Genomic DNA, 26,895 nt, shown 5'->3' with positions numbered 1-26,895 from the left:
CAGCAAGTCTCTGATTTGGGGCTTTTTAATGAGCGTCCATAATAAGATCATCGACCAAAAAGCGAGAACACTAAGTGTGCCTAAATGTAGGAATTCTTTCTGGTGAGGGTAATAATACAAAGGAAACGGAAGTTCTAATTCCGACTCCGCATGGGTGATGGGCGGCTGGTCTTAACATCTGCCGGGTGCAGAAGGCCAGAGTCTGGTGCTGGGAACGACCCTGGAGACCCACCTCCAACACCTTCCTCTTTCTCCGCGAGCCTGGGTCTGAAACAAGGGGAGGGGGATTTGCTGGTGATGGGTTTCTAGAGCACCACAGGAGGGAAATCCAGAACTTCCTTTGGAGACATCGTAACCTCTCTAACAGGTGCCATCGTCAGGATAGTAATGCTTTAAATGTGTAAATAAAAGTCACGCTACAGATAGCAGTGCCGGCAGCACCATGTACCTAATGGATTTCTGCAGTATGAACGCGATTCTTCCCAGGCAACCGCGTGTCAGATAAGCATCTGATCATTTTCGGTTTTCCTTTCGCGAGAGCTCGCCCCCCAGGGGGAGCTAACCCGCCCAGCGGAGCCAGCGGGGCGCGGCGGCTCCGGGGCTCCCTCCAGGGCCGGCGCCGCGGGGACCCTGCGGCCGGGAGGGCGCGGGGCTGCGCGGGCCCCGGAACCGCGGCGCGGAGGGGTTTCATCTAATATTAATTGTTTCAACCTCTGGTGGTTTCAGCGGTTTTATTGGCAGGAAGATGCAGGCCGTAGCGCATTAGGGGCAAAGGCTTCGGATTGCGCTCACAGGGGAAACAATGGGCTGGAATTTGAGAAAACAAACCCAAGATGTTAATTAGACGCTAAGGCACTCGGGGCACTTTGCAAATATTAACATAGCCTACTTGCAAACTCCCGAGGGCTGGGACTTCGTTATTTGTTTGGTACGCTTTTTTATTTATAATGCATTGTGGTGTCATTTTGAGTTTTAAATCATTTCTCGAGAAAGTGTTTGGGGAACAAGGGTGATCAATAGAGAGAAGGGAAATTCTTTTTCCTTCATCTCACTGTGTTCCTTTCTTCGCATTTTGCAGACTTGCGTGGATCGCAGAGAAAACCATCTATTTTAAAGAGGAACAAGGCTGATCCCCCGTAAGTGATAAGTAAAATGGCACAGACTTGACAGAGGGAAGGGCTGCCTCTGATGGCTGTCCTTGACTGTTTCTGGTGTTGGAGGCACTGAATTCTTTATACGGTGTCATCCTTTCCACCACCTGGTGAGGGAGGTGGTGTTCTCACGGCGCTGCAGGTGGGGAAGGGTTCTCCGCCCCCCCTCCGCCCCCCGCAGGCTGACTGCGGAGGGGCCTTCAGACTCAGTCTCTCTGGCGGGGACCTCGCGGGGAGCCTGTGGCCGTCGGTGCCCTGAAGCGTGGGTCCGGAGCCTCAGCAGCCTGCCTTGGAAACCTTGGGCCGTGTGACTTTGAGCGGGTTATTTCCCCCGGCTCAGTTTCCGTCCATACCTAGCTCCTGGGTTTGCTGGAAGACTTGAGGCCGCTCACCCGGAGCCAGGCAGGGGCGGGGGCTCAAGGAGTCGAAGGAATGAATTCTTTATCTCCCAGTGGGTGGTGACTTCTGCCCCACAGCCTGCAAATATGCTGTCAAAACTGTAGTAAACAGGTAGTTGAATTAGTCGCTGAGTTTGGATGGGAAAAAGGTTCAAATCCTAGCTCTGCCCTGCTGACTGTGTGACCCTAGTCCAGTTAATTGACTGCGGATGCCTCAGTTTCCTCCTATGTAAAATGAAGATAATAAGGTGGCCATGAGAATGAAGGGGCATGTTTGAGAAGCCCTTTACACGGAGGCATAGCACCTCCTGAGGGCAGAATCATTGTCTGATATTATTTCCTGCAGATACCAAAATGGAGCGTTTTCTCGTCCGGGTTCATGCGCTGATGGTTCTGGAAGAGAACTGTTAGATTTCTGTCTTACTCTTCTGCTGTTTACACCTCAATTTCTTTTCCCATTGACACTATTTCACTTTTTTTTTTCTTACTGATCCCAGATATTGTTTCATAATGTGCTTCTGCCTCTTTTTAGCCTGAGGGAGACACTGCACCCCTAACTCCTATTGCATTCTCACACATTATAGTGAGCCCTGCGCTATGGGGGTGTGTTGGGGGTGGTGAGAGGGGAGGATGCAGGGATCCAGACACCATAAAGAAGCTGGTCTGTCCTCAAGGAACTCCAAAAGAAAGATGAAAAGACAGGGAATAAGGATTAAAAACCCAAGGCAGGGGGCACATGGGTGGCTCAGTGGGTTAAGGCTCCTACTTTTTTTTTTTTTTTTTTTTACAGAAAGGAGAGACAGGTCGAGCACAAGCAGGGGGAGCTGCAGGCAGAGAGAGAAGCAGGCTCCCTGTAGAGCAAGGAGTGGGATGGCAGACTATCCCAGGACCCTGGGATCATGACCTGAGCCAAAGGCAGACGCTTCACCAACTGAGCCACCCCAGCATCTCAAAGCCTCCTACTCTTGATTTCAGCTCAGGTCATGATCTTAGGGTTGTGAGATCAAGGCTTGCCTCCTGATCCGTGCTGGGCATGAAGCCTGCTTAAGATTCTCGCTTTCCCTTTCCTTCTGCCCCTACCCTCTAAAACATAAAGAAAATTAGAAGAAGAAGAAGAAGAAGAAGGAGGAGGAGGAGGAGGAGGAGGAGGAGGAGGAGGAGAAAGAAGAAAAGAAAAGAGGAGAGGAGAGGAGAGGAGAGAAGAGAAGAGAAGAGAAAAGAAAAGAAAAGAAAAGAAAAGAAAAGAAAAGAAAAGAAAAAAAGAAAAGAAATCCAAGGCAGAAGGAGGTGAGTGCAGGTGAGGAGCTGGCCAGGTAGACTGTTCTAGGAGGTGTCAGAAGTGTGGTAGGATCTGGGAGGATAGACTCCCTGGAAGGATGGCTTGGAAAGAGAGAGACCCAGGAGAGAAGGCAACAGCAGCCTGAACAAAACTGTGGAGGGGGGACAGTGAAAGGAGGGTTTGGGAAGGATATTTTCCTTTCAGAGATGGTCTAAAGGAGCCGTAAATGATGGAGCCAGGTCTGACGCTGAGTGAAGGGAACAGGTGGTGGGGGTACCAGGAACAAGATGAGGTTTCCCAGGGTCGGATGAGGGTGAAGAGCAGTTTTATTAACGTTTTGGTAACGTGTGAGAGGTGAAAGGTAGGACATGGTGGCTGCCTGGGCTCTGGGTGGGGACTGATGTTCCAAAGGGCACCCAGGGGGCTGCTGGGATGCTACTCCCTCTGGGCTGTGGCCAAAGGGGTGATGACAAAAGGATGGGACAGTGAGAGAGTGAGGAGGGCGTGTTTTCATTGCTTTGGGGCTTCCTGTGCCCTGGAACCTATTTTCTCAGAGAAATGGTATTAGACAATGTGTCCAGGTTCTAAAGTGAACTCATAAAGCCCATTTAATCCACAATGTTTCACATCATATCATAGTACATAAAGCCCATTAATCCACAGTGTGTCATAGCATACCACAGTACAATTGGTATGAATTACCAAGACCAGGTCTTAGAATTTAATGTCTGTGGGAAAATTCATTGCAAATTCCACGTAATGGGCTAGGAACATGATGGTCAGCTGGGGACTCTCTGATATGAAACAGTTACACTGTGTGCCCTGGGAATGTTTACCTGGGGAACACCTGTTCTGTTGCAAACGAGCAGATATCATTGGAGTTGGCAAATGAGAAAAGAAATTTCTTTCTAGTAGCTTATGTTCTATGCTTTTTATGATTTAGAATTTAAAAGACACAGCAAGGGGCACCTGGGTGACTCAGTCGTTAAGTGTCTGCCTTCGGCTCAGGGCCTGATCCCGGGGTCCTGGGATCGAGCCCTGCATCGGGCTCCCTGCTCCGCTGGGAGCCTGCTTCTTCCTCTCCCACTCCCCCTGCTTGTGTTCCCTCTCTTGCTGGCTATCTCTCTCTCTGTCAAATAAATAAATAAAATCTTTTAAAAAATAAAATAAATAAAAGACACAGCAAATATTACTGTTCTGTTACATTTGCAAATAATAAATTTTTATCCTTATAACTGAAGAGAGAATATACTTCACTGACAGCATTTGTTGTCAATGATGGTTGTTGATCACCAGCCTTTTAAACTAGTCCTGGGATGGTTTTCCTGTCCTGGGATTTTAGAATCAATGACTAGTATGGTTATGGGAGGTCACTCTTAGACATCTGTCTGAATAAAAACTGCAAAGAGCTCAATCGTGGAGTATTTTAAAAAGTGAGTCCTTTCGAATAGATACAACATGTTATTTCTTACATTATTGTCACCTTTGTCATTGTCATTATAATCAGCAGTAACATCATGCCATTTATCAAATGCTTACTGTGTGCCCAGGGCACCCTTTGAGAACCTCTACCCTATAGCACCTATTACCATTTTGCATTAAAAACTACTTTCTGCCAAACAATGCCTGGGAGAACCACATTAGCCATCATCTAAGATTTTTTTTGGTCAGTCAACAAACATGGACCAAATACTGTGCCTGACACTGGAAAATCAGTTCTGATTCAAATGAATCCTGGTGTCATAGAACTTAAAGTCGGAAAGGCACATAATTAAGCTAATAATTGAGTAAATCATTCCAGGTACACAAAAGGCTATGCAGGGGTATTGCAGAGTACAGAAGCATATGGGAGGGGATCTGTTCTCAGGGGAGAGTGGTCAAGCAGGGTTTTTACAGACAAGATGGACAAGGCAGATAAGCAGGTGAAAAGAGGGCATGTGAGCTCACAGACGGAGTAGAGAGTATGGAGCTTGAGGGGTGGGTGAGAGCATGATGTTTGCAGAACTGAGAGGGGTCAGATACAGTTGGAGGTGAGAAATTGACTGAGAACTGCTGGAGAGGAGGCTGGAGAGATGATAGGAGTCAGGCTCCCTGAAGGAGCTAGATCTCAATGCTGAGGGTACGGGGAAGTCATTGAAAATTTTGGAGCCAAGAATAATCAGATTTGCATTGTGTGATCAGATTTGTATTGCAAAAATTGCCACTCTGACAGTGGAGACTGGATTGGAGGGGTCAAGAATAAAGGAGACGAGGTAGATGTGTCCAGGTGAGATAGAAGGGGGTCTGGACTAGGGTGGTGACATTGGGATCACAAGGAACTAAGATTCACCACCTACCAATGTTACACCAATTCTAAATGTATATGTGTCATATTTTCGTCTCTGAAATTGTGATAAGGCTTAGATTTGGTGGAAGTGTTGTTTCTTAGAGGCACACAAGACAGTGGTGCACCCAATAATCAATGGCCTCTGCTGTTAGACGAAATATGGCGTGCAGGAGGTCAAACCTGCTGGCCTTGGTGGTGTCGTGGTGCTCACGGGCCAGGGGGTGTGAGCGGCCAGCTGAATGGGGTGGGGGGTTGCAGTTCCGGCAGAGAAAAGGCTTTATAAGTACAGTTGTAATTTTCCAATTATTTTTTATTTTTATTTTTTTATTTTTAAAGATTTTATTTATTTATTTGACAGAGAGAGAGATAGCCAGCGAGAGAGGGAACACAAGCAGGGGGAGTGGGAGAGGAAGAAGCAGGCTCCCAGCGGAGGAGCCCAATGCAGGGCTCGATCCCAGAACGCCGGGATCACGCCCTGAGCCGAAGGCGGACGCTTAACGACTGAGCCACCCAGGCACCCCTCTGATTCTTTTTTTTAATTTGGCAAAGTCCAAATGAGAAAAGCCATTGGTTAATATATACCAGGAGATGAGTTGTTGATTTTAAAGATTGTGATATAGGCTATCTAGGTTTTAATTATTGATATTAAATTGCTTTTGTTCATTTCATTAAATGCTGTTTTACTAATTGATGGTATTAGACTGGTTTCACGTATAGACACACCATTTCCCAACTTGATCTCTCTTGATCTCCCTTTAAGGCAATATATTTACATTTTCTGCTGTAGTTAGCATCCCTTTCTATCTGTTTTACTGTGTATTGAGGACTCAGTAGCTTAATTTGTATATGGCAGACCATGTCGTGATACCAAGTATTTGTTGTGTTGGTGTCTTTATGGCTCAGTTGTTCTGGAATGTCCTTTCACTGCCTCTTTGCAAAGCAACCACATTCAATATAATTTTTGAAAGGAATAAACAGTCATTGCAGGTAAATATTGAAAAGATTTAGCTGTCTTCCAGTTTATCCAGCTTGGAGGACATTTTTAGCTGAAGAATAACAGGCCTACAAGTGATAGTTGTTAGTAACCTGACTAGGGAGTTCAGAACTTCTGGAGGCACTGGAGCTCAGTCGGTTAATCGTCTGCCTTTGACTCAGGTCATGATCCCGGGGTCCTGGGATCCAGCCCAGCATCATGCTCCCTGCTCGGCGGAGAACATTCTTCTCCCTCTCCCGCACCCTCTACTTGTGCTCTTTCTCTCTCTCTGTCTCTCTGTCAAATGAATAAATAAAATCTTAAAAAAAAAAAAGAAAAGAAAAGAAATTCTGGAGGGTCTGTCTTAGACTAGCCTATGGTAAAATTTGAAACATCGATGGCCAATGTGTTCTCTTCTGTCTTGCACATGAACCTGATAATGGTTTAGAGGCATCGTACTGACCAAACAATGTTAATTTAATGGTTAGAAATTAAATTTATAATACTGTTGTTTTGAAGATGATCATATTTATTTATTTTGTAAATGCATGTGGCATTTTGAGCAATTTCCAGGTGCTTTCCTTTGCCGTGGGGTTAGCCTGACAACAGAGCTTGGAGGTGAGTGTGTAACTACTGTGGGCATCTGTGAAAGTAGATTCTTCTGATCTGTGACTTGCGTTTTGGGAGGATCAGCAAATGAGTCTCCTACAGTGTCATTTACTTGTGGGACTTGGAACTTTGTAACTGCCGCTGCACGTTCTCTGGTCTTATCCCACTGAGGGGGCAAAGCAATCCGTGGAAAAGGACAGAGCAAGGGGAGCTATAGTTGGAGGTCCAGCTGAGTGAACAGAGTTCATTTGTCTCACTTGGTTGGAAATACAGTGAGTGGTGTCTGATTTAGCTAATTCAGGTCTACGGTTGAGGCTCTCTGGCTACTGGAGGAGAGAAACCTTTTTTTAAGAGGTGGGGAGGGACAGAGGGAGAGGGAGAGAATCTTAAGCAGGCTCCATGTCCAGCATGGAGCCCGACGTGGGGCTCGATCTCATCACAACTCTGAGATCATGACCTGAGCCAAAATCAAGAGTAGGACGCCGAACCGACTGAGCCACCCAGGCACACTGATAAACCAGGAATATTACAAAATAAAACAGTATGAACTTCTGAAAGTGGTGAGAGCATGGCTCTTTTGCCCGTGGCTATAAATAATAATTCAGCAAATCCTGTCTTTGTTTATATGCTCACCAGTATATGTTCTTAAGGGGAATAACCAAGATTAATTTATTTAGGATTCAAGGAGTCATTTTTAAGTCAGATGATGATGTTTATCTCATGAAACACAAGGAAGGCCGATCAGATCAGTTCCTAGATGCACTGGAGGGGATTACAACATCACATTGCATGTCACTCTTTGTATCTATAGCTTTAAAACAGAATATTCCCGTACTAGCGCTTTCATAAGCTGTGATAGGCAGGGTGCCGAGGGAATAAGCCTGCCTGTGATTTCTACTCTGGCACTTGCTTTTAGGATCTAGAAGAATGGGAGCTATTGGCCTCTGGTACATTATCAAGCTGTCGGATTGTGAACATGAATAATAAACATCTTGGATTTTTATTGGATAATTTAAAAATATATAAGTACTTGAATACTGTCTCTTTATCTAGGCTGTTTCTTGAGAATACTTATCTCATTGTTGGTGATTCATGTTTATTATTAACTAAGTAATAAAAAATTAAAAGCATTTTATAATAATGAATAAATTATTCTTAATGAATGTACAAAAGGGATTGATGTTTTCGGTAGACAAAGAATTATGGCTTGATGTGGTGTACAGGTGGGAAAAAATGGTCCCAGGATGAATGAAGCTAGGTTGCCAGGGGTTCTCTTCTATTTCTGTTGAGCGTTTCTTGGTGCCATTATCAAAATGACCCTCTCCTTGCCTTCCTTCCTAAATGGCCCAGGGCAAGCACTACTTTCTCTCCAAAACCTCCTATGCCTTCAACCCATTGTGATCTCCCTCCTTTGAATTCAGGTAGTATGTGGTGTGTATAATATACTCTCTTTAAATTATTTATATTATTTCTTTATTTTTAATGCTCATGAGGACAATGATTTTTTTCTTACTCCTCTATTTCCCACAGTGCTGTGTTCTTTAAATAGAGGAGATGAACAATGCATGTTGTTTGAATTCATTCATTCATTCATTCATTGGATTTATCTATTTAGGAATTGGACTTGGAACATATCTAGTTTCCTTCTCTCTTGGGAAAATAGCATGTTTCCCATTCCATTATTACATCAAAAATTTATGGTTTTTAATGTATATGGTATATACCATCATGTATTTACTTTGTTAAAATAAGGGATTGAGAAACAACATGGTATAATGAAAAATACTAGTATTTCTAATTTTAAGTTGACTATTCAGTAACTGGGTAGCCATTCTCTGCTTTAAATTTTCTTAGCTAGAAAATGACAAACTTACAAAAGCTTAAAACTATGTTTGTCTTATGGACAAAAGCTTTGGTATGGAATTTTACTTTTACATAAAAGTATCTAAAAAAGATATGCCCCTTCCTTCCCTGTGCTCCCATAAGTTGTGGCTGTGTGATCGTCCTCCGGCCAATGGAATGTAAACAGAAATCTGATTTAAAAAAAAAAAGACATCTCCTCCCTTTGCTTTGTTCCTTCTTTCGTCCTGCTGCTTGGAGCACCCTGCAGCCCCAGGTGCCATCTTGGAGCACGAGGATATGGGCCACATCCTAGGCATGCAGAGTGGGGAATTTGAAGAAGCCCGGGTCGTGAGGACTTCACGGAGTTGAATTGCCCAACCAGCCTTGGACTATCCCTGAAAAAGAAGTCAGCTTGTCTTAAGTCACTATTTTGTGCCTCTGTTGCTTACAACCAAACCAAAACCTTATTCATACACCATCACTATTCATTTATTCACCTGTTACTTTCACTAGACTCTGAGCTCCTTGAAGGGAGGCACTATACCTTCCCCATGTCTGAATTCCTAGCACGTAGCACAATGTTGGACTTACAGTGGAGCACTCCATAAATGGTTATGGAATGAATGCATGAAAAAGCAAGTGAGTTATTACTTGTAGTGGCAGCTAAGTCTCTTGACGTGTGTTCAGGAACGTTAAGGTTGGTGTCTTAGCCAGCGTCTCTTCAACCAGGTTCCCAGAAAGAAGAAGGTACATGGACCAAAACTGAAGATGACATGCATATAACATGAGAAAAAAAATAAGCCTTTTTTTTTCTTTTTAAAGCAAACCAACATTTACTTGGGCAAGATTAGAATGCAACTCATAAGACACAGATTCGGATAGAAGTCTGAATTAGAGTCCCTAAAAAGTCTTTGTTGTTGTAAGCCATTAGGATTTTTTTTTTTTTTTTTAAGATTTTATGTATTTATTTGACAGAGGGAGACAGTGAGAGAGGGAACACAAGCAGGGGGAGTGGGAGAGAAGAAGCAGGCTTCCTGCTGAGTGGGGAGCCCGATGCGGGGCTTGATCCCAGGACCCTGGGATCATGCCCTGAGCCAAAGGCAGACGCCCAACGACCGAGCCACCCAGGCGCCCCCATTAGGATTTTTGAAATTGTTTATTAGTGCAGCACAACAGCGTGAAAGCTGGCTGATACTGTGGGCATCATATGTGAGGAAGTATGAGAACGGAAAGACGAGTGGGAGTTTGCCTGCCTGGAGGAAGCTAGTGGCTTGGGCCATTCAAGGCAGAGAAGACCCCCTTGAGGGATACACTTTGTCAGCACATAATTCTATAATGTCAGGATCTCGTTCCCAAACCCCCTGCTTGTCCCATGAATTTTGAATTGTCACTACTCAAGAATTTTCATCTGTGTCTCTTCTCCCAGGGTTTACAGCCCGCATATGTTAGATGTGAAAGAGACAGGAGGGGAGCCAAGAGGTGCTGAGTACCCCCACGTGCCAGTCTTGGTGCTGAGAGCATTTGACTTTCCACTGTTATCTGTAGCTCTCGCGAGGGCTCTGAATGAAGCTCCCATGTCGTCACTCTTCTGTTTCACCAGAAAGATATAAAACTTCAGCTCCTCCTACCTTAGTAAGTAGGGAAGCTATTTACCACTTGAGTCTATAAATAATTTTTGGGTGGGTTCCTCATTTTGCACTACATAAATCTGATCGCATTTTACTGGCTACTAAACCAGTAACAATTCAGGAATGTTTTTGGTGATAAAAGTTCCAATTATAAAAGAAAATGTGAAAATAGTTTCCTGGATCTTGGACAATGAGGCTCAAGTGAGAGGCTATAGGAATCAGATAACCCCCCCTCCCCCAGAGTCGGGGGATCTTTTTTGAGCCCAGTGCGGGGCTTGAACTCATGACCCTGAGATCAAGACCTGCATTAGGTCAAGAGTTGGGCACTTAACTGACTGAATCACCCAGTCGCCCCAGGAAAGAATCTTTAAAAAAAATCACATCTTGTGTTTTTTTCCCAAATTATTTCAATGCCGTATGCACATTGTAGAAAACCTGGAAAGAGATATAAAAGTATACTTTATCGTTTTCCCTCCAGGATTATATATATATCACATATATATGTGTGATATCACATACATATCATATATATATCATAGATACATAGCTTTCAGTTCTCCTTTTGGAAGATATATTTTCTCTGATTTTTAAAAGGTAAATGTTGGGGCGCCTGGGTGGCTCAGTCGTTAAGAGTCTGCCTTTGGCTCAGGGCATGATCCCGGGGTCCTGACATCAAGCCCCACATCAGGCTCTTCCACTGGAAGCCTGCTTCTTCCTCTCCCACTCCCCCTGCTTGTGTTCCCTCTCTCGCTGCCTGTCTCTCTCTCTGTCAAATAAATACGTAAAATCTTAAAAAAAAAAATGAAAAATAAAAGGTAAATGCTTGAGGCATCTGGGTGGCTCAGTTAGTTAAGCGTCTGACTCCTGATTTTGGCTCAGGTCATTGTCTCAGGGTCATAGATGGAGCCCCATGTGGGGGGCTCCACACTGAGCATGGAATCTGCTTGAGATTCTCTCCCTCTCTCTCTCTGTCCTTCCCCCTGCTTACTCTTTCTCTAAAAAAGAAAAGAAAAAAAATATGGCAAGTATTTTCCTCTTTCGTTCTTTCTTTCTTTCTTTTTTTCTTCCTTTTTTTTTAAAGATTTTATTTATTTATTTGTCAGAAAGAGAGAAGGAGCACAAGCAAGGGGAGTGGCAGGCAGAGGGAGAAGCAGGCTCCCCGCTGAGCAAGGAGCCCAATGGGGGACTCGATCCCAGGACCCTGGGGGTCATGACCTGAGCCGAAGACAGACACTTAACTGATTGAGCCACCCAAGCATCCCTGGTTTTTCTTTTTTGGCACCCAAGTTTAAAACTTTTATTGTAATCAGTTAATTTCCTTTGTGATTTTTGGGTTTAGAAAGGATTCCCCTCCTGAGATTAGATAAATTTCATGCACATTTTTCTCTAAAATTTTTGTTTCATTTTAAAATTTCCTTTTATTTTTACATGCAACTATTCGACTTATGTATTTTGGTGTGCAGTGAGAGCTAACTGGATTTCTTTCCTGGCATAGAATAGGCGCCCACTCTCTCCTGTGACAGAATGAATAAGTTGGTTAAGGATGCATTTCCCAATGAGGGCATTTTGGAAATTTGTAGGGGCATTTTTGGTTGTCACAGTGATGGGGGAAGGCACTGCTGGCATGTAGTGCGTAAGGACTGAGGATATTACATATCTTGGCCTTTGTGGGAAAGTTCCAGAGTCTACTATGCTTTTGAACATCCCACTGAATTGAACACATTCTAAATATAAACCAGTAGTACCTTAATATATAATAATACCAAAAGGTTTCACAAAATTACAACAGTGGCCAATAATATAATATTATGTTATTATGGAGAGGGAGGCTTAAATGAAATAAGACATTTTCTTCTTCCCCCCCAGCTTTACTGAGGTATAATCGACAAATACATTCGTAAGATATTTAAAATGTACAGTGTGGCGATTTGATATACAAGTACATTGTGAAAATATTCCCCCCATCGAACCAATGAACACACTCATCACCCCCACGTATTTACTTTTTTGTGTGAATAAAGACATTTTTTTTTTAAGATTTTATTTATTTATTTGACAGAGATAGAGACAGCCAGCGAGAGAGGGAACACAAGCAGGGGGAGTGGGAGAGGAAGAAGCAGGCTCATAGCGGAGGAGCCTGATGTGGGGCTCGATCCCATAACGCCAGGATCACGCCCTGAGCCGAAGGCAGATGCTTAACCGCTGTGCCACCCAGGCACCCCAATAAAGATATTTTCTTAACGGCGTTGAATAATATCATGTGTGCATCCTGGCTGCTCAATGTAGTCCAGTGTTTCTAACTACATCTTTAGTTGAGAGAGTTTCTTTATAAGCTAGGCAACTGACTGCAAATGTGCAACAGAATCGTGACTCCCTCGAGCATTCTTCCAACCCGATGATTAAATTAGTGGAGACACATGAATTTTAGGGATTGCATTGGACTTTATTAATAACTTGTTTTAAAATATTTCATTTTATTGCCATGCTATATATTACATTTCTGGGGGGGGGTGTTGTCCAATGGTAAGAAGCCTGTAATGTGAAAATTTCATAATGAAATTATTTCTTAATAATGAGGTAGCTTCTTTTTTTTTCTTTTCAGTCTTTCCGTGATACTGTGCCTGGAAGTCTCTCACACCACTTTTCTGTAGGCTCTCATCTTCCTTTTTCCATGCTACTCTCACACAGAGGATTCTTCAGCTCTAGGCACTGAATGTAAGTTTCAATAGGGGTGGGATTTCACAAAACGCACATGCTTGCTACGATACTTTGTCACTTCCGTGCTCCGGCTTGCAGTAAGTCTTGCAAGTTTGCCACAAAGTTCAGAGAGAGACTAAGGAAGTGGTCCGACACGGGTTCACAGGTAACTTAAGGCCTGGGGACCTGGACCATGTCCTTAATCACAGAAGTGATTACTTGGTGCTGAACCTATAAACTAGGTCCTATTCATTTGCAAGAACATCATTACTAACTCCTTATTTCTACTTGGATGGTCTGAAATTTGTCTGGGTGTGCTTTTCCTCCTCTATATAGGATCATGACTTTCTTTCTTTCTTTCTTTCTTTCTTTCTTTCTTTCTTTCTTTCTTTCTTTCTTTCTTTCTTTTTCTTTCTTTCTTTCTTTCTTTCTTCCTTCCTTCCTTTCTTTCTTTCTTTCTTTCTTTCTTTCTTTCTTTCTTTCTTTCTTTCTTTTTGGGAGACTGACATGGGGCTTGATCCTGGGGCTCCAGGGTCATGACCTGAGCTGATGGCAGACGCTTAACTGACTGAGCCACCGAGGTGCCCCATGTCTCTCTTTCTCCCAGCATAGACAAATAAGTTTTATCTGTTACCATTTGTTCAAACATTAGATTTTATCTAGTGTCATCTATATCTCTGCTTCTTCACCATCACATGTTTCTTGTATGGATTGGCTTCTTATGCTCTCTCTCTCTTTTTTTTTTTTCAAGTAAGCTCTATACCCAGCATGGGGCTTGAACTCATAACCCTGAGATCAAGAGTCGCAAGCTCTACCAACTGAGCAAGACAGGTGCCACTTCTTATATTCTCTTAAATCCAAACGTACTCAGTTTAAGTAGGGGCAAGCATCTGACTCATTATGTCTTCTAAAGTAGTTGTGCTGCTCAGCATTTTAACGTTAAAATGTACTTTATTTTGTTATAAACCCTTTATGATACAATTGGAACATTGTATGCTTTTCTGAAATTATGTGTATAGATTGGTTATTTTATCCGTGAGTTACATTTTAGGATGGTATAGAGGCCTAAAATTCTTTGTTCTCTTAGGAGGTTAGGTTTGAAATGGTTGGGATCACTGGGAAAATAACAGAGATTTTTTGATAAGTGCATTGCCAGCTTGTCCATAGATTAAAAAGAGCTATCACTTTTGTGGCATTTACTGTGTACCAGGCGCTGTTTTGTTTTGTGTGTATTAACTCACTTACATCTCATAACAACCCTATGAAGTGGGTACTATTATTACCCACATTATACGGAGGCAAAAATTGACACACAGAGAAATTGAGTAACTTGCCAAGGTCACAGCTGGTAAGTGGCAGAGATGAGATGTATTGAGGGATTACTATGTCACAGTGTGGGAATAGGGTTTATTATTAATCACAGAATGATCAAGCAACTTGTTTAAAGTTACACAGTTTGGTAGATCCTGGATTCAAACCCAGGCTCTTGGCCCCAGAGTTTATGTTCTCAGTTACCACACTGCTTGGTCTCTGGCCAAGCTCTGCTTTATGGTTTTTTGTTCATTTATTTGTTTGTTTTTAAGATTTTTATTTATTTGAAAGACAGGGAGAAGGGGGCAGGGAGAACCCGGGCAGGGAGAGGGGCAGAGGGAGACAGAGAGACAGAATCTCAAGCAGACTCTGCACTGAACACAAAGCCCAATTTGGGGCTCAGTCTCACGATCCTAAGATCATGACCTGAGTTGAAATCAAGAGTCAGACACTTAACGGACTAAGCCACCCAGGCACCCCATCTGCTTTCTGTTTTTTGTTGTTGTTGTTGTTTTTGCCATCAAGCTACACTAACCTTGCCAAAAAGAAAAGAAAAGAAAAGAAAAGAAAAGAGAAAAGAAAAGAAAAGAAAAGAAGAAAGAAAAGAAAAGAACAGAACAAGGTTCTCTGGATAGATAACCAAAGAGATATCTTTTAGAGACATCATATGGTATCATGAGAAATCTTTATTTCTTCTTAACTACTCTTGCCGTTGAGCAATTTTTGGCATTTCTAGACTGCCTGGGTGCTTATGCTCATATAAAAACTGTAGCAGCAGCTTGAAAGATCTTGCAGTAAGTCTCGAAAGTTTGCCACGAAGTTCAGAGAGAGAGTAAGGAAGTGGTCGGACATGGGTTCTACCAGTAACTTGAGGCCTGGGGACCTGGACCATGGTCCTTTTGTCGCTGTACTGCTTTCAGGCTGGCAGTTACACTCAGGTGGCTTGGAGCAATAGCAGAGACAGTGACAAGCAAGGAGGAAGGGTAAGTTGCCATTTATGGCCAAGTTCTTCTTCTTCATTGTCATCAATGGTGCCCAATATTAGGAGGCCCATGACGTTGACCTCACTCTCAGAGATATGTCCCTGACACAGCAAAAAGGATACTTTGACATTTTGGCTTCTAATTTTGAACTTAGGAAACTTCCTCCCACATTTTCCTTCTGCTCCATTTTTGAAGCCATCTGGAGAGGGATCCTTTACTTCTCGTGCTCTTGTCTGGTGCATTGGTGCGTTTGTGAGCCTGGGCTCAGTGGAGCGCCCTATGACATTGGGCGTTCCTCTCCTGCTTCCAGTCTGGCCCCCCCTCCTGCTCTCCGCTACAGCGCTTCTACTCGGCTGCTCCCCGCTCCAGGCCACAGTGCTGTTCTGCACCGCCCTCCCCAGACGGCCTCATCTGAGCTGGGCTGAGCCTGGAAAAGAGCGTCAGGTGAGAAGTTCCTCAGTTTCCCTTCCTTCCACTTGTAAACGTATCTGTTTTCACCTATTCGTCCATCTCGGTTTCCCCTCCTGTTGCTGAGAAAGCAGTGGCCCTGGACTCTTCCGAGACACATGACTCCTTTCTGCAGTCTGTCAGTTGGCTTTTGCTGTGCTAACAAGCCTGCAATCCTGGTGCCTACTGTTTCAGCCTTCATTTCTCTTTCAAGGTCCTGGGCTGAGCTGGGCCTGGCTCCAGGCGGCAGGTCTGGTCAGGTCTGTGCTCTTCTCTCTTTGAGGTCCCAGGCTGATGAGGCCTCCTGCCTGGGCCCGCTGTTCTCACGGCAGAGCTCAGGAGTGCAAAGAGAGCAAGTCCATCCAGGCCTCTTAAGGCCTCTGTTGGGAACTGGGACATAGTCATTGTCTCCACATTCCACCGGTCAAAGCAAATCGTGCCCCAAAAGTTGATGGGGCAGGAAAATTAACTCCACTGGTGGGAATTTCTGCCGAACAGTAAACCGGCCTAGCACCTGCCTTCTCTAAAATCTTGAGCCCCCCAGTTGTATTTATTCTTGCTCATTTGTTGTCTGTTTCCTCTCAGTCTCTCTCTTTCTTTATCGGCTTTCCCGCCCTACAAAAAAGTAAATTATTCCTTGTCCTCGAGGAAAGATTCCTTTCTCTTAATGATGCAGCTGTATTCTTCACCTCTTTCCCTTTACCTCCTAACAGAGTATTTCCTGTCACCTCCTCATCTCCTACTTGTCCTTAGCCATTACTATCTACTGTCCCCAAAGCGCGTGCTGAGCCCACTGCCATCTTCCAACCCCAGGGCCCCAACCCCATGCACATAGGCCTCGTTCAAGTCCACAGACCACCTGATTCCCACTCCAGCGCTCCTTCTTGTTCTCCTTCATTCTGTCGCTGCATTTTATATGGTTTAATCATCTTCCTTGGAAGTTACTCCTTTTGGATTCCACAAAACTAGTCTCTCCTGATTGTCTTCCTTTTTCCGACAGCTCCTTCTCTGTCTTCTTCACAGACCCTCCGTTCCTTCATTTGCTCACGTGGCCAATATTTATACTGTGCCTTGTCCGTGCCACACAGAGATAACGGACCACATCCCTGACCTCACACACGGTAGGATCACAGGTTGTTACAGAATCGCAACGTGGTGTGACCATGGCAGTGATGAGGGGCCTGTGGAGAACCTGACACAGACTGGGGTTTAGCAAACGGTCCAGAATGAGGTGTTGTGTGGGCTGGATTTTCAGAGATCCAGGCTGAGAGAACAGAAAGCGTATTCCAGGAAGGGCGGGTGGTGTTTGCAACAGTCCAGAAGCTGTTCTCCCCTCAGATGGATTTCCCCAGCATTTCAGCCTGGTCTCTGACCTGCACACCTTTTTCTCCTGGGCTATCTCAGCCCAGAAGGCTCTCCTGGGTGGCTGCAGGATATCTAGCTGAACGGCCAGTGGTACTTCAAGCTCAATCCTAAATCTATTTTCTTTTCTTTTTCCGTTTTTTTTTTTTTTTTTGTAATCTCTACACCCAACATGGGGCTCGAACTCACAACCCTGAGATCAAGAGTCAGATGCTGTACTGACTGGGCCAGACGCCCCTAAATTCATTTTCTAAACTTCAGCTTTGTTCTTTCTGACTTTCTGACTCCATCATCACCTCACTGGCGAAGGAAGAAACCTTCGAGCGCTCTTGCATGCTTCCTTCTTTCCTACCTGCCATCTTCTCACCAGCATCACACTCCATGCAGAGCGCACCCTGCCAGTTCTACTGCAACTGTCACTGACCGCGGCTGTGGACACGTGTGTCACTAGGACAATGACCCAGCAACCCGAGCTGTTGAGGTGCTGGGCCTCAGTTCACTTGAAAAAATTTAAGCGATCGCAGAGCCTCTGTTTTGACTTTAGATCCTGGGGTAGAAAATTGGGCAAACAGTCAACAGTCTTTGCTTCCCTTCCTGTAATCATCTCATCCTTTAGACTCTACCCACACTGACCACAGCATGTTACCCATTCAGTCCCATGTGTTTGGGAAGAGAAAGCTCAGTGTCAGGCAGAAACCCCGTGACAGTCCAGGACCCGAGGCAGAAATCTGCTCACGTTCGGGAGCCTTCACTTCATAGTCCTCCACGCTCTGCAGTAGCCTGACAATCTGACCCTGTCTGACAGGACTCCCCGACGCCTTCTCTTCTGCTAGTTGGGCCTGCCTCTTGACCCATCCAGGAGAGCTCTGAATTCAGCCCCGATCATGCTGTTCCTGCTACCGCTAGCGTCTTCCCACAAAAGCTCTATACTTGTGCTAGACTTTTAGAGTTTCTTGGAAAATTATTTTAAAACCATTAATTTTTGTTGGGAAAATGTCAATTTTCAGTGTTCTCTGAATCCTTGGATAAAACTACAGATGGAAAGTCTTATGGTACATTATGTGCCTCCCCCGACCCTCCTTGCCACTATGGGTCTAAAAAGCAAGAAGTTGGGGCGCCCGGGTGGCACAGCGGTTAAGCGTCTGCCTTCGGCTCAGGGCGTGATCCCGGCGTTATGGGATCGAGCCCCACATCAGGCTCCTCCGCTGGGAGCCTGCTTCTTCCTCTCCCACTCCCCCTGCTTGTGTTCCCTCTCTCGCTGGCTGTCTCTATCTCTGTCAAGTAAATAAATAAAATCTTTTAAAAAATAAAAATAAAAAGCAAGAAGTTATCTGGGTTGAAACTCACAAGGAGAAGTGGGAGGGGCTGCGGCTCTGGAGCTCCATAGACGTGCCTTTGAATCCCAGCCCCACCTCATGTGAGGCACTTAACCTTTCTATCCCTCGGTTTCCTCATCTGATCAGTGGGTAAAATATCACCTCTAAATAGGACTTTTATAAAGTGCCTGATAAATAGATTCTTAACAAATGAAAACCACCCCCCAGACCCTTGCAATCTCCCCTTGCTCTCTGTGCCCCTGGTTGGTCAAAACAATTTTACAAAGTCAAATGTATTAAGAGTTTGAAAAAGCTGGAATTATTTCTTTTCTATTAATTTCTCAGTAGTGTTTTAGAAGTACTTCTACGTTGTGCTGCTGTTATGTTCAATCAGCTGGAGAGTGATATCTAAAGGGAAATGGGGGCCCACCATGGAGAATTAGGCAGCCTTTAGAATCAACAGAGTAGGCCTGCAAATTACAACACCGATAGATCTCAAAAACACAGAGCATAGGAAAAAAGTAAGAAAAAGAATGTGGTATATAACCGAATACCATTTATATAAGTAAAAACACATGCATATTCCCAGGAATCGACCCTGTAGAAATAAAAGCAGCCCTATGGATGGATTCATGCACACAAATATTCCTTGCAGCTTTGTTCGTAGTCATAAAAAACGGAGCACACCTGAAATGCCCATCAGTAAGGAATGGTTGAATGAATCATTGAACACCTCTACCATGGACTATTATGCAACTACTAAAAAGAATGCATTATAGCTGCATCTACTAACCTGGAAAGATGACCACAACGTATTCTTAAAGGAGAAAAGCAACCTGCAGAGAGATGGATTTTGAATCCCTTTTCATTAAAGTAGATCTCTCTCTCTCTCTCTCTCTCTCTCTCTCACACACACACACACACACACATCCACACACAGCCACGTGTTCACTAGCTCAGGGGTTTGAATGACCCTGGAGAAATGTGTGCGGACAGATGCTGTCCATGCTGTTAGCAGGGATCACCTGCTGGGGGTGCAGGGAGATAAGAAAAAAAAGACGATCAAAGACTAGAAAAAAAGTCCCATGATAGGAAAAGTAAAATATTAGAACACAAAGACCCTATCTCTGAGATCACTTCAAATGTGCAAACAATGAAAATGCAAATGGACAAAGACCAGACTGAAAATCTGGGTAAGAGGATTAGGAGCAAAAAGAAAAATATATGAACACCAAACAACAATATCCCAATATCTAAGCAAACAAAATAAACACTAAGTAGCTTAGGCTCGCTGCCTGTGGGTGGGAGGAGAGGAGGATAGGGGTGAGCAGGGAGATCAAAAGGGAATTTACAAAAATTAAAGAGAGGGAACAGGTGTGGACCAGTGATAATGATGTGCCATAAACCGAGGCATAAGATGAACTCAACACTCGGCACCTAAGGTTAAAAAGTCAAATAAGAACTTTCCCCCAGAGTAGCTGGTGAGAAGAACGATTGTAATAGAATCTATAAGATTAGATTCTAATTTGGACCTTAGGGTCCAGTTTTCAACAGAGCATAATTCAAAGGTGACCTCAGGGAGCCAAAGGCCCTGAGAAATAGTAGCTGAAGTTCAGGAGGGGTCTGAGTAGGACATACTAAGTGTCATTAATATTCCAGGCGTGGGAATTCCCAGGCTTGCGCTCCAGGGACCCAGTCCGGTGTTACCTGTATCGACCAATGGGAGACAGAACAGTCAGCCCCTCCGTGCACTGGCTCTCGCAAACCTTCTAGGAGATCACTCTGGGGAGAATATTAGCTATTAATTAGTTCCCTTAAATAGTGGCTTTGAACTTTTGGAATTCAAATTAATTGACGGTCTCAAAGAATGCCATGTAATTTTTACGGCATTGAGTCTTTTTTCCTAGGATTAATCTAACTTTGTTCTTTTCCCCTTGTTTTCCCAGGCCTGCATCTTTTTAGCAGCCGACTGCACTTATCTTTTGAGCTTTGAACCATGCCCCAGTGGATAAGTAATTTCATTTAGGTAAACAGTTTCCAGAAATAGATTCAAACTGCGAGCAAACAGCTTGTTTGCGATAACAGGCCCTGCCTGCCACCGATGTCTGAGCCTAATGATCTCACGTCTGCTGATGCCGGTGGCTGACTTCCCCTCTTTGTCAGCTGTCCTGCAAATGCTCCCAAGGTACGAGTCAGGTCGTGGAAATAAACTGGGTTTTGCCCGGCCTGATCTGGGAACTGGGAGGAGTCGCGCACAACCGCAGAGCGGTCGGTCCGACGTGAGGGACCTTCCTGCCTGGTCTTCCAGCTGCTGAAAGACCAGTTAACACAGTTGCCGTCCCTCTGCCGGAACGCGTCCTATGCAATGGCACTCATTATAGTTAATGAGCTGTTAGCATTTCTATTATGGGATTTTTTTTTAGGGTTTATAACCTGGTAATAACAATAATTTGTCTCAGCCCGAAACTCCAGTAACAGGCAATGGCCCAGCCATTGCTTTTGCTCTTACTAAGGTTGCTGGGGTGGGGCGAGGGCGTGCTGCCCCACGTGTGTAGCATACAAAAGGGAACATGTTTAGGAACTAGAAATCTTTTCCTCTTTGTTTTTTTTAAACAATCAAATTGGGAGCACCTGGCTAGCTCAGTCAGGAAGGCATGTGACTCTTAATCTTGGGGTGGTGAGTTCGAGCCCCACGTTGGGTGTAAAGATTACTTAAAATAAATGAAAAAGCAATCAAATTGGGCAATAACTCTATTTGGTGTCAATAAAATGTTGCCAGAGAGGCGAGGCTCACCAAGAACCCCGGATGGGGTCGGGATGGCTGCAGTGGTGAGAAGGCTGGGAATGTTGGGGTTGGTGGTCCTGAGAAGCCAGATGTAGAGAAGACAGCTAGGAAGCCCCAGTGCTCATACCGACTCTGCTCATACCGATAGCCTGGCTACCAGGGGACGGAGAGACCCCTAGACCTTCTTAACCTCAGAACTCACAAAGGCCAGGGAGTTGCACAGCCTCACGGTTTCCAGTGGGGTCCACAAAGGATTTAAGTTCATCCAAATACATAAGGGGCCTGGGTTCTGAGAAAGGCCATCCGCATCCTACAGGCCCTAGGTAGTGTTCTGTCTGTCTTCCGGACCAGAGGGCCTCAGCCTGAGAGGCCTACAAAATGTAGGCCAGGCATTCTGCTTTAAAAGGTTACAAGGGCACATGGCTGGCTCAGTCAGTACAGCACGTGACTCTCTTGGGGTTGTGAGTTTGAGCCCCACCTTAGGGGTAGAATTTACTTAAAAAATAAATAAAGAGGGCATCTAAAAATAAATAAATAGGGGCACCTGAGTGGCTCAGTGGGTTAAGTATCTGCCTTCGGCTCAGGTCATGATCCCAGGGTCCTGGGATCGAGCCCCGTGTCAGTCTCGCTGCTCAGCAGGGATCCTGCTTCTCCCTCTGCCTCTGCCTCTCCCCCTGCTTGTGCTCTTTCTCTCTCTATCAAACAAATAAATAAAATCTTTAAAAGATAATAATAATAAATAAAATAAAAATAAACAAATTAAAAAAGGTTACAAGGCATCAGGAGAACATTTTGGCTAGTACTATGAAGAATCCCTAAACTGAGTGGAAGAAGTGGTTTAAGAAGTCAGGGAACTTCCTGAATAAACTCATTTTGCTGGTAAAATAATAATGATAATAATGATAATGAGAAGAAGAAGACGACGACGACGACAAAGGCGGCAGTGGCGGTGGTGGCAGGGAGGGAGGGAGGGACCCAGACTGGGTAACCGTATGGCAGCATCAGGGATGTGAGGAAATTTTGGTGTTCTTCTCTGAAGTTCTTTTTTTTTTTTTTAAAGATTTTATTTATTTATTTGACAGAGAGAGACAGCCAGCGAGAGAGGGAACACAAGCAGAGGAGTGGGAGAGGAAGAAGCAGGCTCCTAGCGGAGGAGCCCGATGTGGGGCTCGATCCCATAACGCCGGGATCACGCCCTGAGCCGAAGGCAGACGCCTAATGACTGTGCCACCCAGGCGCCCCTCTTCTCTGAAGTTCTATGGCAGGTGAGTGGCCCAGTGTCCCATGGTGCACAGAGCAATAAGGGGATGTCAGCTGCGCTGGTGGGGTGAGGGATCCTGGTGTCAGCCTGGAGAGGAGGGCCTGACAAAGGAGTGGTGATTTCATGTCGAGGCTGTGCAGACATAAGTGACCTGTTGTATGAGCTTCTGAGACTGTGTGCAAAGATAGAAAGGTGGTAATGTCAGGACTGGCAAACCCAGTGACTCCTCACACCTTCAGCTAGCTTTTGGGGTAAGAGGTGCTAGAGTCAAAAGGGAACTTGGAATGTCTGAGGACTCAAATTCCAGACACAGGTTTGGAAGGATTTGTAGGTTAGTTTGCTCTTTTGTCTTTTTACCTGTGTCTTTCTGAGGGAGAGCTGGTCAGGCTCTAGGAAGACTGGTTCCCAGTCCCGAGCTTATGAAGACACGGAAGATGCGCTTAGCGGGAGAGTCTCAGCCTAATTAAGAGTTTAAATGTAAAGTTTAAATCTGAATGTTGGACAATTTAGTATGTGAGAAGCTTTCTAGTATAGAAAGAAGAGGTACACAGTCATTTCTCAGGAGAAAAGTCTGCTATTCGGAGCCATCGTGGAGAAAATGTCTATGTTCTCAGATGTCTATTATCTTGGTCAGCTCAGGGGGCTATAACAAATTACCGTAGACCGGTAAACAGCAGACATTTATTTCTACAGCTCTGGAAGCTGAGAAGAGGTCAAGGGGTTGGCAGATTCAGTGTCTGGTGTCTGGTTTGCAAATGGCAGCCTTCTTGCTGGGTCCTCATCTGGGAAAGAGAAGTGGGATTCTGGCCTCTTTTAATAAGGCCATTATTTCCATCATGAGTGCCCCACCCTCATGACTTTATCCTCCCAAAGACCTCACTCCAAACACCATCACCCTGGGGATTTGGGGTTTCAACATGTGGATTTTGGGGAATACAAACATTTAGTCCATAACATGTATGTATTAATTAAAAGTTGAATTGCACATATGCAATTAAATGCATGTATTTACACATATACAGACACATGAGTGCACATGTATGTATGGGCAAAACTGGGATGATATCATAAATTGAACGTTTGCATGCTGGTTTTGCACCTGAAATGACCTTGTGACCTAGTCCCATCTCTGTATATTCTTTGAAACTTTCAAAGAAGGAAGTAGAACAGCTTCTTAGGTTGCCCTCTCAGCTAGTATGTCTCTAGCACATAGTAGGCACTCACTACATATTGTTGAGTGAATGAATTATTTGTTCAAGAGAAGTAGACCTAATACAAGGGGTAAGGAACTATAAGCCTTAAATCTCATGGTACTTGAACTTTTAGGCTATGGGATTTATAATTTTAAATCTAAAAAGGGGGACAGGAAGAAACCCCCACTTTTTGGTTGGAATGTAGGTTTCTGACGGTCAGATCACTCTCTTTCTCACCCACAAACCTTTCTTCAGGATCTGTTACTCGTATTTGTCTGTCCAAAAGGCTGCCTTGGTCCATTGCTAGAGCAGATCATTCTGGGCTGCTGGAATCCTGGGAGAATCCATGTCAGGAATGTAGGAAGGAATGCTTAGTTATCTTGGGAAGGGCACTCTGGACGGAGGAGTATAACATGCTGGCATAAGGAAATTATCTTTGGAACATGTAGTCCAATCAGTGTGTTGGTGGGTGGAGTGGAGCTATTATTTTGTTCCCTCATTTTCCCATCAAACATGTATTGAGCACTTACTGTGTGCTAGGGCCAAGGGATGTAAGATGGAAAAGACAAATTTCTTCCTCAAGGGTAAAAATAAAATAGAGGTGATAGAAGTAAAAACCAGTAATTGCAAAACACTGGAAGCAGGTAAATATGCATTGGGGCACAGAAGAGACAATGATAAACTCTGCCTGCATCAGGCAAGGGCAGGCGAACTTGAGTTGCCTGCATGGTGCTGTGGGGAGGACAGCTTAGAGCTTGGTTGGTGGTGGAGACGGTGAATCATCAGGGGTCAGTCTACATCCTGAGGATTCACTGTCTCTCCAGGCAACCATGTCAGAAATCTGGGCATCCTACTGGATCCCCTCTCCCCATCCCTGTCTGCATCCAATCAGGTAACAAGTCCTGCCTCCCTGAATCCTGTTGAAGGAGTTTCATCCTCTTCACTCCATTGCCTCTGCCCTAGACCAGATCCTTTCCCCTTTATAACTGGAATACGGCAGTAGCGTCTAAATTGGCTGTCCTGCCTCCTCTTATCCCTTTCATTAGTTACCTACTGCTGTGTAACAAATTGCCCCCAAATTTAGCAACTGAAGATGATAGACATTTATGACCTCACATAGTTTCAGAGGGTCAGGCATCCGGCAGTGGCTTAGCTGAGTGGGATTATGTTAGCTGAGTGGGTCTGGCCCAAGGCGTCAGGAGATTCCAGTCAAGCAGTTGGCTAGAGCAGTTCCCTGAAGGATTACTGGCCCAAGGAATCCGTTTCCAAGCTTACTCCCATGGCGACCAGCAGGAGGCGTTAGTTCCTCACCTTGTGGCCTTTCCATAGGATGACTTCTAAAATAGCGGCTGACACTCTCTACAATGAGTAATGACGGTGGAAGCTGCAGCCTTTTATGACCTAATCTCAGAAATGAAGTACCATCACTTCTGCCATACTCTGCTGGTCACACACACTAACCTGGTACAATATGGGGATGGGGGTAGGGGCTCACTGGTAACCATCTTGGAGTTCTTTTTTTTTTTAATTAATTGGGGTGCCTCGGTGGCTCAGTCAGTTGGGTGTCTGCCTTCAGCTCAGGTCATGGTCCTGGAGTCCCAGGATCGAGTCTTGCGTCGGACTCCCTGCTTGGTGGGGAGTCTCTTTCTCCCTCTGCCCTTCACATGTTTGCGCTCTCATTCTCGCAAATAAGTAAATAAAATCTTTTAAAAAATAAAAGAAAAAATAAAAAAATAAAGAAATTAATTATTGTATTTTGTTGTGGTAAAATATACATAACATGAAATTTACCATTTTAACCATTTTTAAGCCTACAAAGGCATTAAGTGCATTCATAGTGTTGTACACCTATCACCATCATCCATATCCAGAACTTTTATCATCTACCTAAACTGAAACTCTATACCCATTAAATAGGAATTCCCCATTTTCCCCTCCCCCCAGCCCCTGACAACCACCCTTCTACTTTCTGTGTCTGTGAATTTGACTACTCTAGGTACTTCATATAAATGGAACCATATAGGATTTGTCCTTTTGTGACTGGCTTACTTCACTTAGCATAATGTCGTTGAGGTTCATCCATGTGGCATGTGTCAGAATGTCATTCCTGGGGCGCCTGGGTGGCACAGCGGTTAAGCGTCTGCCTTCGGCTCAGGGAGTGATCCCGGCGTTATGGGATCGAGCCCCACATCAGGCTCCTCTGCTATGAGCCTGCTTCTTCCTCTCCCACTCCCCCTGCTTGTGTTCCCTCTCTCGCTGGCTGTCTCTATCTCTGTCAAATAAATAAATAAATAAATAAAAAGAATGTCATTCCTTTTGAGGGCTGAATAATATTCCATTGCACATATATGCCTCATTTTGTTTATCCACACATCTGTTGGTGGCTACTTGGGTTGTGTCTACCCTTTGGCTATTATGAATAATGCTGTTATGAACATGGGTGTACAAATATTTGTTCAAATCCCTGCTTTCAATTCTTTTAGGTATATACCCAGAAATAGAATTGCTGGATCATGTGGTAACTCTATGTTTTACTTTTTTGAGGAAAAACCAGACTGTTTTCCATAGTGGCTGCACCATTTTACATTCCCATCAGCTGTGTGGAAGGGTTCCAGTCTCTCAACATCCTTGCCAACACTGCTGTTTTCTTTTTCCTTTTTTTTTTTTTTTTTTGTTTAGTTTTCTTTCTTTCTTTCTTTCTTTCTTTCTTTCTTTCTTTCTTTCTTTCTTTTTTTTTAATTGAGTAGGGTGCACACCCAATGTGGAGCTCGAACTCACGACCCTGAGATCAAGAGTCATATGCTCTACTGACTGAGCCAGCCAGGAGCCCCAACACTTGCTGTCTTCTGATTTTGTTTTTTTGTTTTTGTTTTTGTTTTTTAAATAATAGTCATCTTAAAGGGTGTGAGGTAGTATCTTATTTTAGTTTTGATTTCTATTTCCATTTCCATTCTGATTACATTTCCGAAATGATCAATGATGTTGAGTATCTTTTCATGTGTTTATTGGTCATTTATAAATCTTCTTTGGTGAAATGTCTATTCAAATCCTTTGCCCATTTTTAAATGAGATTGTTTGGTTTTTAGTTGTTGAGTTGTAGGCACTCTTTGTGTATTCTGGATCTCAATCCATTATCAGAGGTATGATTTGCAAATATTTATTTCTATTCTGTGTGTTGCCTTTTCACTCTATTGATTGTGTCCTTTGATGCACAAAAGTTTTAATTTTATTTTTTCCCTTTGTTGCCTTTTTTTGTTCAAGGAATCATTGCCAGATCCAATGTCAGGAATCTTCTCACTTATTGGAGGTTCATGTATTTATTTATTTATTTATT

At 44.1% G+C, this 26,895-nt stretch overlaps 1 long non-coding RNA gene across 3 annotated transcripts in view; it reads left to right on the top strand.

Moving 5' to 3' along the window:
- Nucleotides 1-568: 568 nt before the first annotated feature.
- Nucleotides 569-26,895, top strand: part of LOC113242578 (uncharacterized) — a 43,917-nt gene continuing 17,590 nt past the window's right edge. For all 3 annotated transcript variants that reach the window (XR_008960494.1, XR_008960492.1, XR_008960493.1), the window contains exons 1-6: nt 569-928; nt 1,079-1,136; nt 2,646-2,836; nt 12,809-12,921; nt 20,269-20,507; nt 22,190-22,372. This is a non-coding gene — a long non-coding RNA (uncharacterized LOC113242578). The remainder of the gene's footprint in view (nt 929-1,078; nt 1,137-2,645; nt 2,837-12,808; nt 12,922-20,268; nt 20,508-22,189; nt 22,373-26,895) is intronic.

Source organism: Ursus arctos, unplaced genomic scaffold (assembly GCF_023065955.2).
Source record: "Ursus arctos isolate Adak ecotype North America unplaced genomic scaffold, UrsArc2.0 scaffold_2, whole genome shotgun sequence".
NCBI classification, from domain to species: domain Eukaryota; kingdom Metazoa; phylum Chordata; class Mammalia; order Carnivora; family Ursidae; genus Ursus; species Ursus arctos.
This window is presented reverse-complemented; position numbering and strand designations above follow the sequence as displayed.